This window comes from Pongo abelii, chromosome 4 (assembly GCF_028885655.2).
Source record: "Pongo abelii isolate AG06213 chromosome 4, NHGRI_mPonAbe1-v2.0_pri, whole genome shotgun sequence".
Taxonomy (NCBI): domain Eukaryota; kingdom Metazoa; phylum Chordata; class Mammalia; order Primates; family Hominidae; genus Pongo; species Pongo abelii.
In genome coordinates this window covers 142,791,705-142,806,069 of record NC_071989.2, presented here as the reverse complement: position 1 = coordinate 142,806,069, position 14,365 = coordinate 142,791,705, and positions in this window count along the sequence as shown.

Sequence of the window (14,365 nt, the reverse complement as noted above, 5' to 3'; positions counted from 1 at the left end):
AGGGTCTCACTCACTTGCCCAGGCTGGAGTGCAGTGGTGCAATCTCCGCTCACTGCAACCTCTGCCTCCTGGGTTCAAGCAATCCTCCTGCCTCAGCCTCCTGAGTAGCTGGGACTGCAGGCATGCACCACCACACCCGGGTAATTTTTGCATTTTTAGTAGAAATGGGGTTTCACCATGTTGGCCAGGCTGATCTTAAACTCCTGACCTCAAGTGACCCAGCCACCTCAGCCTCTCAAAGTGCTGAGATTACAGGCATGAGCCACCATGCCTGGCCACTGGCCTCTTATTATACAGGCACTAATCCCATCCTAAGGGCTCTACCCTTAAGACCTAATCACCTCCCAAAGGCTCCACCTCCAAATATCATCACACTGGGGATTCGGTTTCAACATAGGAATTTTTGGGGGGACACAAACATTCAGTCTGTAACAAAGGGGCGTCGAACTGGGAGAATAGGAAAGGAAGGGTGGAGAAGTCACTTCTGCTTCTTAACTCTCTTGGGCTGGAAGTGACATGTCATCCTCGATCAACATTCCTTTGGCAAGAACTAGTCCCCTGACTCCTCTTAGATATCATAGCTGTGCCTGGGTCAGCTTCTCTCCTGTTTCCCATAATAAATGTTCTAAACTCTCCCTTCCTGCCCCCAGCCCCTCCCCTCACCCTCACTCTCAGCAAGTGAGAATTTTAGGGTCAAGAGGCATTATGTTCCTGCACTTTCCCCCTCTTCCCTGCTCCCCAATCACATTCATATAAACTTGTTCACGGCACATTCACTCCAGCCTCTTTTCTCCAGCCTCGCAGCCCAAACCCTCCCTCCATTTCAGACCTGCGTATGCACCTGCCTGCCAGATGCTTCCTTCTGGATGCCTATAGCTCTTTCACACTCACCAAGTCTTAAACTGAGCTCATCATCTCCCAGCCCACCTGCTAGTTATGGTTTCTTTCTCCTATGATGGTGACAGTCTAACCACATGGTGGTCCTCACTGAAAACCTAAGGGTTCTCTTTGTCTTGTTTTTCAGGTGAAATTCTGGCCCAACATTTCTTGAGTCGGTTCCTTCCACCCCTTTCCTCAGTTCAGGTGATCACTTCTGGCTTGGACGCCTGTCGCTGCCTCCCGAGGGGTCTTTATGCCTCCTGTCCATCATCCCTCCCACCTGTTCTCCACCAGCAGCCAGAGTGATTGTTCCAAAGTACAGATCTGACCACAGCACTCACTTTCTTAAACCCCATACTCTTCAAGTGAAGCACAGACTTCCCTCTGAGGCCCCCAGGACCCCATGTAATTGGCCCCATTGCCCCCTTCAACTAACCCCTCCCCTGACTCTCAAGAAACACCAGACTTTTGGCCAGGCCTGGAGGCTCACATCTGTAATCCCAGCACTTTGGGAGGCCAAGGTGGGTGGATCACCTGAGGTCAGGAGTTGGAGACCAGCCTGGCCAACATGGTGAAACCCCGTCTTTACTAAAAATACCAAAAAAAAAAAAAAAAAAAAAATTAGCCGGGAGTGGTGGCGGGCCCCTGTAATACCAGCTACTTGGGAGGCTGAGGTGGGAGAATTGCTTGAACTCAGGAGGCAGAGGCTGCAGTGAGCGAGATGGTGCCACTGCACTCCAGCCTGGATGACAGAGTGAGACTCTGTCTCAAAAAAAAAAAAAAGGAAAAGAAAAGAAAGAAAGAAAGAAAAAAAGAAAAAGAAATGCCAGACTTTCCTCTGCACATGCCCTGTGGACTCTGATGCCACACTGGGATCATGGGTGAGTGCCCCTCCTCGGTGCTCCGAGAACATCCTTTGTTTGCCTCTGTCTGTGCTTATCACACTCTGAGGTAAAACTCTTTCTGTTTGTTTGTTTCCCAGCATCACGAGAGCAGGGCCTGCCTATCTTTATTTCAGTTTCCTAACGCTTGGTACAGTGCTTATCATACAGCAGGTGCCCAAAAAATGCTCACTGAATGAATGGAGATGGTGAAAAGGTACCTGTTTAAAGGATGGAAAACGTTGATTTAGATCAGGCTTGTCCAGCCCGTGGCCTGGGCCCAGGATGGCTTTAAATGCTGCCCAACACAAATTTGTAAACTTTCTTAAAACATGAGATTTGGTTTACGATTTTTTTTTTTAACTCATCAGCTATCATTAGTGTTATTAAATTTTATGTGTGGCCCAAGACAATTCTTCTTCCAGTGTGGCCCGGGGAAGCCAAAAGATTGGACACCCTTGATTTGGATATACTTGCCTTACACTATCTTGCCTTACACTGAATGAACATTTTCTTCTCAGGAGAGCCAAGTTATATGTACATATGTATACACACACACACACACACACACACACACACATATCTGTGAAATCCAGTCCTTTGCCTGAGAACCTCCCCTTCAATTAATCATGATTGGCCATTTGCATAAAACCTTTTCTCCCGAAGCACTTTTCTTTTTTCTTTTTCTTTTCTTTCTTTTTTCTTTTTTTTTTTTTTTGAGACAGAGTTTCGCTCTTGTTCCCCATACTGGAATGCAATGGTGCGGTCTCGGCTCAGTACAACCTCTGCCTCCCAGGTTCAAGAGATTCTCCCACCTCAGCCTCCTGAGTAGCTGGGATTACAGGCACCCACCACCACGCCTGGCTAATTTTTGTATTTTTAGTAGAGTTGGGGTTTCACCATGTTGACCAGGCTGATCTTGAACTCCAGACCTCAGGTGATCCAACACCTCTGTCTCCCAAAATGCTGGGATTACAGGTGTGAGCCACAGCACCTGGCCCTTTTTTAAATTTATTTTTTTATTTTATATATATATATTTTTTATTTTTTTGAGACAAAGCCTCGCTCCGTCGCCCAGGCTGGAATGCAGTGGCACGATCTCAGCTCACTGCAACCTCCGCCTCCTGGGTTCAAGCGATTCTCCTGCCTCAGCCTCCCAAGTAGCTGGGACTACCGGCAGGTGCCACCATGCCCAGCTAATTTTTGTATTTTTAGTAGAGACGGGGTTTCACTATGTTGGCCAGGCTGGTCTCAAACTCCTGACCTGAGGTAATCCACCCATCTCAGCCTCCAAAAGTGCTGGGATTACAAGAGTGAGCCACTGCACCCAGCCCTAAAGCACTTTTCACATCGAGCCAAGCTCTCCTGCGCTGACAGAGCTGTGGGCTCAGCTCCTGCCTCAGGACTGGCCTTGGCAGTAGACTCACATCCATGGTTCTCACTGGGCTCAATGGGACCCTGGGAGGCAAGCTGGAAGGAACATTGTCTCCCATTTTAAGATGAAAAAACCTGTTCACAGGAGATGAAGTGAGTGTCCAACAGCAGAGAGCAAGTCAGGTATTTGTTTTTTTCTGCTGGATCACAGACTACCCTGCCCCTGCCTTCTAGGGCTGATACAAGGCCCAGTGGTGCCAACACAGATCCTGGGAGGGTTGAGACATACACCTCAGCCCTGCAGGTCATCATACATCTTGTACGTCAGCTGTTCTCTCAGATAGGCAATTAGTGGAACAGACACCCACCCAAACTGATTCAGGCATAAAGGGGGACTCTCATGGAACCCAAATGCAGGAAGTCATCCCAGGAACTGCAAGCTCATTGGACAGGTACTCTGTCTTTCTCACTGGACTACAATTTTTTCTCTTTGTATTCCTAATCTGTTGCCCTTTACAGAAAATGCTTGGTTATCTTTTACAAGGCCCATTGTGACTACCAGCCCTGGGTGTGCCTGCCTGAGTCTGCCTACCCGAGGCTGACAATGTCAATGCTCACCCCTGTAGAAGCAGTGTCCAAGCCTTGGGAACACTTGTTTGGCTCAGCTTACGTGATAAGTACGTTCTCCCAGGTTAGGCTTTCAGCCCTGGCCCATCACCGTAACATGGGAGGAAGGGTTGGGTCAGCTGTTTCAAACAGGGCAGTAGGAACGTGCAGAGGGGAAATTCTAGGAGGGAGGTAGGTAGGGAACCAATTACAAGTGTAGAAGAAACTGTGAACGATGTTGAAACTTGGGGGGTGTCCTGAATTACTTATTCATCCAGGTTATCTCTGGCTTTTGTTGTCTTTGACTAGACTATTTCTCAACCCTCTCAAGATAGAAATTAAATTGTAGAAACGTCATAGCAATGCAAATAATTCCTGTTCACAGAAATGCAAATTGTGTCTGGTGAATTGCAACTGACTACTGCCTCATGGATATTGACCAGTTTTGCATCCGTTTCTAAAATCAACTTTCTTTATCTGACTATTATTTGTGATACTTTGAGTTCTCCTTTGAATTGGTTGTAATATTTTACTGGCTCCCTCATGAATTAAATCTTTTTCTCCTTTTCCTTTTTTTCTTTTTTTTTGAGACAGGGTCTCACTTTGTCACCCAGTCTGGAGTGCATTCATGTTATAATTATTTGTTAAGCTGTATGTATAGTTGTTTGGACTTTTCTTTTCTTTCTTTCTTCTTTTTTTTTTTTTTTTTTTTTTTTTGAGGTAGAGTCTTGCTCTATCACCCAGGCTGGAGTGCAGTGCAGTGGCACAATCTTGGCTCACTGCAACCTCAGCCTCCCAGGTTCAAGCAATTCTCCTGCCTCAGCCTCCTGAGTGGCTGGGACTACAGGAAAAGCACGCCACCACACCCAGCTAATTTTTGTATTTTTAGTAGAGACGGGGCTTCACCATGTTTGCCAGGCTGGTCTCAAACTCCTGACCTCAGGTGATCCACTCCCTCGGCCTCCCAAAGTGCTGGGATTACAGGTGTGAGCCACCTCACCCGGTCTGTTTGGACTTTTCTGATTATATCTTATATTTTATATTTTTTTAAAAACCCAGTACATGTTATTAACTTTTGTATATTTTAAAGGAAAAAGCAAACCAAATAGGCAAAACTACATCTTGGCATATTGCCCCAAACCAGCCATGGGCAGCCAGAAGTGGTTATGACATGCTGCCTACCCTCAGGGAAGAGGTTAAGTTCACGCTCCACCCACAGGCATAGGATTCCGGGCACTCACTACACCCCTGTTGCATCAGAAGCTGATCAGGTGAGAGGACTTCCTCACTGTTCAACACCTGCCCCCTGGCAGCCCAACTCAGGGAACACTTGACAGAAGATTCTGCCAGACTGGGAACATCCGCTCTACAAGCCACTCCTCCTCTGGCAACTGGAGAGGCATTCAGCCCTTGATGGCTTGCAGCTGAAAGGGGAGAGTCACTGCCAAACCATTTCTTGCACAACAATGCACTTCTGAGGAGGGTACACAAATTTTTGTCAACTGAATTGTGTCTTCCTCCGGACTTACATGATGGTCCAGATATGCTCTGGCTTCCGTGCTCATGGGTGGGTCCTCCACTGGTAACGGCTCCCAACACTTAGTATTCTTCTGTCTCCATTAACCAACCTCTAAATCAGTATTTAAGTACATAAGGACAGAACCTTTCTTCTAGGAATTCCTCCATCAGGCAAGCTTGGATGTTTGCCTCTGCTGTTTCCTTAGTGGGGAGGGAGGCCACATCCACAGGCAGCGGGGTCATCTCTCAGTCCCAGGAGCCTCCCTGACCTTTGACCTGAGTGGTGCAGTCATCTACATTTAGCACATCTGCACACAGGTGCTTCAATAATAAACTCCTGGCCAAGAAGGATGGAAGAAGAGGGAAGACATAAGCATGGTGCTTTGCCTTGCTCACCGCGCGCACTCAGCTGTCCTGGCTGGGACCGGCCCTTCCTATGGTTACCCTACGAGCAGAGTCTCAGGCACCCTCTGAGTGTGGGACTCATGCTCCAGAGGGGTAAACACCTTCTCAAACAGCAAGCCACTGCTTGCCAACTGCTGTGGGGAGGGGGAGCCTTGCCCTTAGTGCGACCCTTCAAGGATGCTTGAGCCCAGAACCCCCACGTCCTCTAATCACATCACTTTCCCTATGTCCAGGATCAAGTCCAAGCTGCATGGCCTGGTCTTTGAGTCCCTGGCTTCTCAGTCTGGTCCTAGCTATGTCTCTGGCAACATCTTCCTTACACCACCTACCGCATGGTCTAACCACTCATTTACCCCACACACGATGGATTCTGACTTGTGCATAAGCCTGATGGCTGTTTTCCAAGTCCTCATAGCTGCCAACAATGCCTCATTTCAATGGCAGCCTCTCTGTTATTCATTGATGTCATCAGAATTGCATTACTGTAGATGCAGACACAGGCAACACCAGTGCCCATTCTAATATAGGGCCTCACCCTGCTGCTCACACCACTCCTGGGACTGCACCTGGGTGCACTTCACACAGACCGCTTTCCAGAATGGTTCTCTCCACGGGAGCAGCTGCAGATCCCTCCTATCTTCCAAAAGCTCACTGCCTTAGAGATAGGACACATCATAGCATCTCGCTGCCAAAGTGACAACTACAATTATATTTTGGCCGACAGCTGGAGATGGAGAATGTACAGACAGCCAAGGCCTCATGAGTCTCCATGAATCAGCAGTTTGTGCTGCAAGTGCAGCCCATAGGTGAGGTGGGCCTATCCGGCCAGTCATCCAGGCTGCCTGCTGGCCACAGACCTGAAGTTAGCACCTGGGACCCTCCGGTGAGACCCTCCACTGGATGGTGACAGTTAATACCCCCAAGACCACCCCAGGACGTAGAGGAGCAGAAGCATCAGGGTAGTCAACCCGGACAAAGCCCAGCCCCAGGGGAAAGGCACTTGGTTCCTAGGCAAAGGCAGGGGCCGGTCAAGCATGGGGCTGAGATGCCCCCAAGATGAAGTCCACTATGCTTGGCAGCCTGATATGGAGTTTGTTTGTGATGGGCAGAGGGTCTCTATTGAAGCCTCGGGGCACCACCTCCACAAGGAACCTCAGTGCCATAGACTGTGTGCAAAGGAGTGCTATCAGTACAGGGACCAAAACCCAGGAGTAAAAACAACTTCAACAGCAAAAGCAGCAGCAGCAGTGTCCAGTGTCAAGTCTGTCCATGTGCTGGATGCTGGGCTGACCACTATTCAAATGTCACCCTTCACCGCAACCCAGTGAAGTAGGTTCTGTAATTATCCTCATTTTACCAATGAGAAAAACTGAGTCTCAGAGAGCAATTTGACTGAAGCCACGTGGCTGCAGGTGTAGAGAAAGAATCTGAACCTAGACAATCTGGCTTCAGAGCTCAGCTGGCCTCCTTATCCTGGTTTGGCCCTTTAAATCCAGTTGGGTTGTGGGAAACTGAGAGACCTCCAGGGCATTCCTCACATAAGATGAGTTGAGTTTGGGCCTCCAAGTAGACTTTGGCCTAGAAGCCAAGATGTTACTGAGGAAAATAAACAATAGCTATTTCAGGTGACAGGTGCTGGGCTGTGGAATTGTGGGGGTGGGGGAATGTCAAGCTGCAAGGGTTTCCTCATTGTACATTTTTGTATGTTCAGCAGAACAAGCGTCATCAGAAAGCTGCTCTGTTGCCAGCGTCGCCCCTGGAGACAGAGGGCAGGAGCAGGAAGTGTCCTTTCTCTGTGACCGCAGGTCCTCCCGGGGCTTACCTCTTACTCAGCCCTGCCCTGGGTTCCAGCCGAGGCCTCTGGGGGGGTGGGCAGACGTTCTTGGAGTGCTCCCAGGGGTGCTGCTGCCCTTTGTAGGCTCCTTGTCAGAGTAGAACCGGCCTGTCCTCACATCCTGCCCAAACACATGTAGACTAGGATGCAGCAGGCTAGCAGCTCTGCTCAACACGCCTCCAAATGGGTGTGAAAGGCCAGCGGGGCTGGGGACGCAGGAGTGTTCATATTTTCAAGTGGCTGCTGCCCATGAATCACCAATTTCATTTTGTACTCTCAGCTCTGCGAAGGCATCATTTCCACCCAGCCTCACATGGAGCTGGCGGCCAGAGCCTCTTAGTGGGGCTATAAATAGCAGATCATCAACTCACCTCCTCTGAGCTCATCACAGGCTCCTCGGTTTACTGTGCGTCTTCCAGCTGCCTGCACGTCACTGTCACTCAGATTTCCTAGGTGAAACCTGGCTGAGAGACTCAGGGCATGCTTTAGGTGGCTGCAGGGTTTTGGTTTCCAGAGCTGTTTAGGGTGACAGTGAGTCCAACAGCAGACTTTTGAAGCACTTGACATTTAAGACATCATCATTATAATCTCAGGTCTCTGTGCTCCTCTCCAATTAAATGCAGCAGGAAGGGTCTGTCATTTCTCTATGAGTCCTAGAAACCAAAGGCAAAGGACTCACCAAACACACACCCAGAGAAAGCCATACGGAATGGGTAGCAGCAAATGAAAGGCTTCATGCTGGCTGGGCATGGTGATTCACACCTGTAATCCCAGCACTTTGGGAGGCTGAGGCTGGTGGATCACTTGAGGTCAGGAGTTCAAGACTAGCCTGGCCAACATGGTGAAAACCCATCTCTATTAAAATACAAAATATTAGCTGGGTGTGGTGGCGTGCATCTGTAAGCTCAGCTACTTGGGAGGCTGAAGCACGACAATCACTTGAACCTGGGAGGCAGAGGTTGCAGTGAGCCAAAATCATGCCACTGCACTCCAGCCTGGGCAACAGAGCAAAACTCCGTATATATTGAAAAAAAAAAAAAAAAAAAAAAGGCTTCATGTCTTCCTGTAGACTTTCTTCCTTGCACTCTGAATGAAATACTTTATGGCTCCCTGGCTTCAGAAGTGAGATTGCATTTTTTAGTATTATCCTTAGAGCTTCCATACAGAGTCTCCCCTTGTGTCAGGCACTGTGTCCAGCCTCTGCATGCAGCATCTCATCGAGTCATCACAAAGCCATATTGAGTTAACTGCTGGCAACATTTTCTTTCTATAGGTGAGGAGGCTGTTGCTCACAGAGGACAGGTGACTCAGCCAGAGCTACAGAGACAGGATTTCGATCCAGGGCTGCTGGATTACAGAGCCCAGTCTCTGAATCACCAGCCTTTCTGACTCCTGCAGAAGTTTGTGTCCATGCACGTGCCTATGTATGTTTGACTGAGGGATGTGAATGACAGTTTCCCTTCCCAGTTCCACATACTCCATGACTGTAAGTAGGAGCCAGGTGCTCACAGATTCACCATCCCCCAAGTCCCAGACCCCTTTGTCATCATCTCCCATGTCCCATGTCATCATCTCCCAAATCTGATTTTCTTCTAAGGTTGCCTTGCAGGCCGGGCACCAGTCTCCAGGCAGCTCTCCTGGCCCAGTTTGATGGTCTTCTTCATGTTTTCCTCCCTTCAGCCCCTTAAACAGGCAGAGGTCAGGTGGGGCTCGCCTCAGGGCAGCATCCCCATCTATTTCCCCTCTCTCTCCCTAGACTCCCAGCCCCATATTTGGGGTCTGGTCCCCTTTAGCAGCCTGTCACAATGACCTCTGCACCTGTGGAATGTTTTGAGAACGCAGATTCCTGGTTCCCTCCCCAAACCACCTGAAACACAATCTTGAAGGGCAGATGCTGGGGTGTGGATTTTTGTTGTTGTTGTTGTTGAGACGGAGTTTTGCTCTCCTTGCCCAGGCTGGAGTGCAATGGCACAATCTCGGCTCACCGCAACCTCTGCCTCCCGAGTTCAAGTGATTCTTCTGCCTCAGCCTCACGAGTAGCTGGGATTACAGGCATGAGCCACCACGCCTAGCTAATTTTGTATTTTTAGTAAAGATGGGGTTTCTCCATGTTGATCAGGCTGGTCTCAAACTCCCGACCTCAGGTGATCCGCCCGCCTCGGCCTCCCAAAGTGCTGAGATTACAGGTGTGAGCCACTGTGCCTGGCCTGGGGTGTGGATTTTTACAAAGCTCTCCCAGTGATCTGATCTAGAGCCCCCTGGACTCTAGCCTCTCCCTCTCTGAATCTTCTGACCTACAGCTATCAACTTAATTTTCCTTTTTTTTTTCTTTTGAGACAGGGTCTCACTCTGTTGCCCAGGCTGGAGCGCAATGGCACAATCTCAGTTCACTGCAACTTCCGTTCCCTGCAACCTCCAGCTCCTGCGTTCAAGCCATTCTCCTGCCTCGGCCTCCCAAGTAGCTGGGACTACAGGTGCCTGCTACCATACCCAGCTAATTTTTGTATTTTTATTTATTTATTTTTTTGAGACAGGGTCTCACTCTGTCACCCAGGCTGGAGTGCAGTGGTGCAATCTTGGCTCACTGCAACCTCCGCCTCCTGAGTGCAAGCAATTCTCCTGCCGCAGCTTCCCAAGTAACTGGGACTACAGGCGCCTGACACTACGCACGACTAATTTTTGTATTTTTAGTAGAGATGGGGTTTGGCCATGTTGGCCAGGCTGGTTTTGAACTCCTGACCTCAGGTGATCCACCTGCCTCGGCCTCCCAAAGTGCTGGGATAACAGGTGTGAGCCACTGCTCCCGGCCAACTTAATTTTCTGAAAGCACAGTTTATCTCATGTTACTCTCCTGCTCAAAATCCTTGGGTGGCTCCCACTGTCTGCAGAAAAATCCAGAGAACTTGGTGTGGCATTCAAAGCCCTATCCATCTGGTCTACTCACTCTCCTGCTAACTTTTCCCTGTCACAGTCTCCCAGCCTGGCTTTCCCGCCTTAGCTTGTCTGGACTTTCTGTATCAGGGCACAGTGGAGCACACTGAAAGGGCAGCAATCCTTTGCTAAGACTGTGAGCCCTTCAATAAGAGGAATGACTGCTAAAGTGTCCTCATAATTTGAGAGCCTTGTGTGCAGCTTTACATGAAGGGGGTTTTGTGTGGCCTGCAGTTGAAAGGAAATCCACCAGCAGATGCAACACAATAGCACTAATGTGTCAACACAGGAGAGCAGAGAAGTGGGGCTCATGGTGAATTCAAAAGAGATGATATTTCAGCGTTCCCCTTGCTTTTTATTCATACACAGGAGATGGACCAGACCTTCAAGCACTGGGGCAAGGGCCGTGCTGCCAAGCGCCTCTCCAGCTTTTCCATCCCCATTCCAAGACAAAAGCAGAGAGACATATTTGGGTCTTGTTGCTGTTGTTCAAAAGGTCAAGAGTGTTTTACCAATACCATTAAACAAAGTGTGTGTGCTGGGCATGGTGGCTCACACCTGTAATTCCAGCACTTGGGAGGCTGAGGCAGGTGGATCACCCTAGGTCAGGAGATCAAGACCAGCCTGGCCAACATGGTGAAACCCTGTCTCCACTAAAAATACAAAAATCAGCCAGATGTCATGGCACATGCCTGTAGTCCCAGCTACTCGGGAGGCTGAGGCAGGAGAATTGCTTGAACCAGGGAGGCAGAGGTTGCAGTGAGCTGAGATCGTGCCACTGCACTCCAGCCTAGGCAACAGAGCGAGACTCCATCTCAAAAAAAAACAAAAACAAAAAAAACAAAACAAAGTGTGTGTTTAGACTTTGATCCACTTCCCATAAAGAAACATCTACCACAAAGCAAAACAAAAAGCAACTGTGTTGACTGAAAGCAAGATTTCAGAACAGGGCCTGGAAAGTTCCCCCGAAAATGCTTCAGAGTGAAAACTTACATGAAAGAACTGGTTAAACGTGGCAGAGGAGTCTCTTGTGAATCGTGAATCTCTGCTCCCTCCCAAGCCCTACCAAAGACAACAATACAGGAGTAAAAAAGAGTTAAAAAAAAAAAAAAAAACCTGACAAGGTCTCTGAGAATAGAAGAGGAGGCAGCAGCAGACGGAGGATGTCACCACATTTTCGTAAGGTGGGAAGCAGAGGAAGGAGTGGTGAGTCACACAGAGGCATGGAGGGAGCTGAGGCCTGATCCCGCAGAGGGGAGGAGAGAGGCAGGTGGAGCTGCTGGGAGACAGAGGACTGCGCTGTGAATGGCAGGAGTGTGGTGCCTGCCTGAGAGCCAGGTGAGAGGCCCAGGTGGGCAGTGGGCGGTCTGCTCCTGCCCACTCCTGAAGGAGACCTGAGGTTTACTCCCTGGGGAATTTGGATCAGCACATCAGGTACTGTGAAGAGCAGGTATGGGGTGCAGAACTGGAAATATGGGGAACAAAAGGAAATCTAGATACTAAAGGGTAAACTCTCAGCCCCTTTTCCTCACCCTGCTTCTAGATAACCTAGGAGCCAGGCACATTTCTCACCCCTTCACCCCACCCCAACCCTCCCCCTACTCCACAACCACCACCTGAAAATGAAAGAACCTTTTTCTGTAGAAATTGAGCAGGCTCAAAGGGAAGACCTTTAGATACAGGCATTTGGGGCCCTCAATGGAAGAGCAGCTCAGGGACAACCATGCTGTGCAGGGAAGTCCCCCATTAGTCAAGCTCTACCCAAGCAGGTTGGCCATCCATCTAGTCATCTCTTCAGCACATAATCCTTTAATATGATCAGAGAGAAGAAGAAAACTTTTTAAAATGCTATAAAATCCTCAGGGAGATAAAATAAGATTTATATTTCAAGGTTCATTTTCATGAACTGGCAGAAAACCAGGGATAAAGAAAAGACTCTAAAAGGATCCAGAAAGAAAACAGGTGACTCCAAAGGATCAGGAATGAGAATGGGAGTAGGCTTCTCAGCAGCAGTGCTGGAAGCTGGAGCAGAATGGAGCAAGGCCTTCAGAATTCTGAGTGAGAATGATTTACAGCCTAGAGATCTAAACCCAAACCATTAGTCAAGAGGAATGGTACAGTAAAAAGATATTTTCAGGGCGGGCACAATGGCTCACACCTGTAATCCCAGCAGTTTGGGAGCATGAGGTGGGCCAATCATGAGGTCAAGAGATTGAGACCATCTTGGCCAACATGGTGAAACCCCGTCTCTACTAAAAATACAAAAATTAGGCATGGTGGCGTGCGCCTGTAGTCCCAGCTACTCGGGAGGCTGAGGCAGGACAATGGCTTGAACCTGGGAGGCGGAGGTTGCAGTGAGTGGAGATAGCACCACTGCACTCCAGCCTGGGCAACAGAGCAAGACTCATCTCAAAAAAAAAAAAAAAGAAAAAAGAAAGAAAAAGAAAGTAGGTAATGCCCAAAGCTGACAAATCAACAAAATAGCAGTATAGGCATTTTTAGGAATATGGGAGGCGGTTAAAACTGGGAAAAACAACGGAAAAGGATGAACTGACTACCTCTGGGGATCAAAGCAGGGATGGGATTGAGTGGGATTGGGTAGAACAGTGCACTGCTATTTTTCATCATACACCTTTTAGTACTTTTGACTTTTTTTTTAAGTTGGGTTCTCACTCTGTCACCCAGGCTGAAGTGCAGAGGTAGGATCATAGCTCACTGCAACCTTGAACATTTGGGCTCATACAATCCTCCCACCTGAGCCTCTGAAGTAGCTAGGCCTACAGGTGCACGCTCCCATGTCCAGCTAATTTTTTTTTGGAGAGACAAGATCTCAATATGTTGCCCAGGCTGGTCTAGAACTCCTGGCCTCAAGTGATCCTCCCTCCTTGGCCTCCCAAAGTGCTGGTATAACCCACATGAGCCACTGCGCCCAGTACCTTTTGACTTTTTAATTTTTGTGTGTATTTACATTATTTTCACAAAAATAAAAGGTAATTTTTAAAAGAAAAAAATTTAAATTGAGAAAAAATAGCAAAAAGTGTTAGTCATTGATTACTTATGTCTCTGATTTATTTCCATTCTGCTGACTTTTCTCTTTCTCTTTATCTTCTTTCTTTCTCTTTTTTTCTGAGACAGAGTCTCGCTCTGTTGCCCAGGCTGGGGTGCAGTGGCGTGATAGCTGACTGCAACCTCCTCCTCCTGGGTTCAAGCAATTCTCCTGCTTCAGCCTCCTGAGTGGCTGGATTACAGGCATGTACCACCACACCTGGCTAATTTTTTTTGTATTTTTAGTAGAGAGGAGGTTTCACCATGTTGGCCAGACTGGTCCCAAACTCCCGACCTCAAGTGATCTGCCCCCTCAGCCTTCCAAAGTACTGGGATTACTAGTGTGTGCCACCATGCCTGGCCCCAAGGCTTAACTCTTGATTGGAAAATATGATAGAGTTGCCAGATAAAATATATTTAGGATATTTTCACACTAAAAAGTTATTTATTATTTTTCTGAAATTCAAATTTTACTCGTCCTCTTGTATTTTTATATTCTATTTGTTTGCTAAATCTGGAACCCTAAAAAGTGGACTCTTTTTTCTTTAACCACACAAGCTAGGACTGTGAGCAAAGAGAGATACTGAAACCAGAAAGTTCTTCTGCAATTGATATTCACAACTAACTGACTAAACATTCTGGTCGAGGATGAGCGGTGATTTGGTATCTAGTACAGATGTGTATGGTGTGATGCCAACCAGCCCCTGGCCAGTCTCTGTGAGCCTAGAAGCATACGTACTTAAGGGAGTGCAGGTCTTGCCCTGCGACCTGCAGCAGCGCACCCCGCCTCCCCCACCTCTTTCCCCTCCCTCTGGTCCTCCTTTCTCCATCTGTCCCTTAGGGCTTAGGAGCTGAGCCCAAGGCTTCTGTAGGTTATCCCCATCCCTGGGCT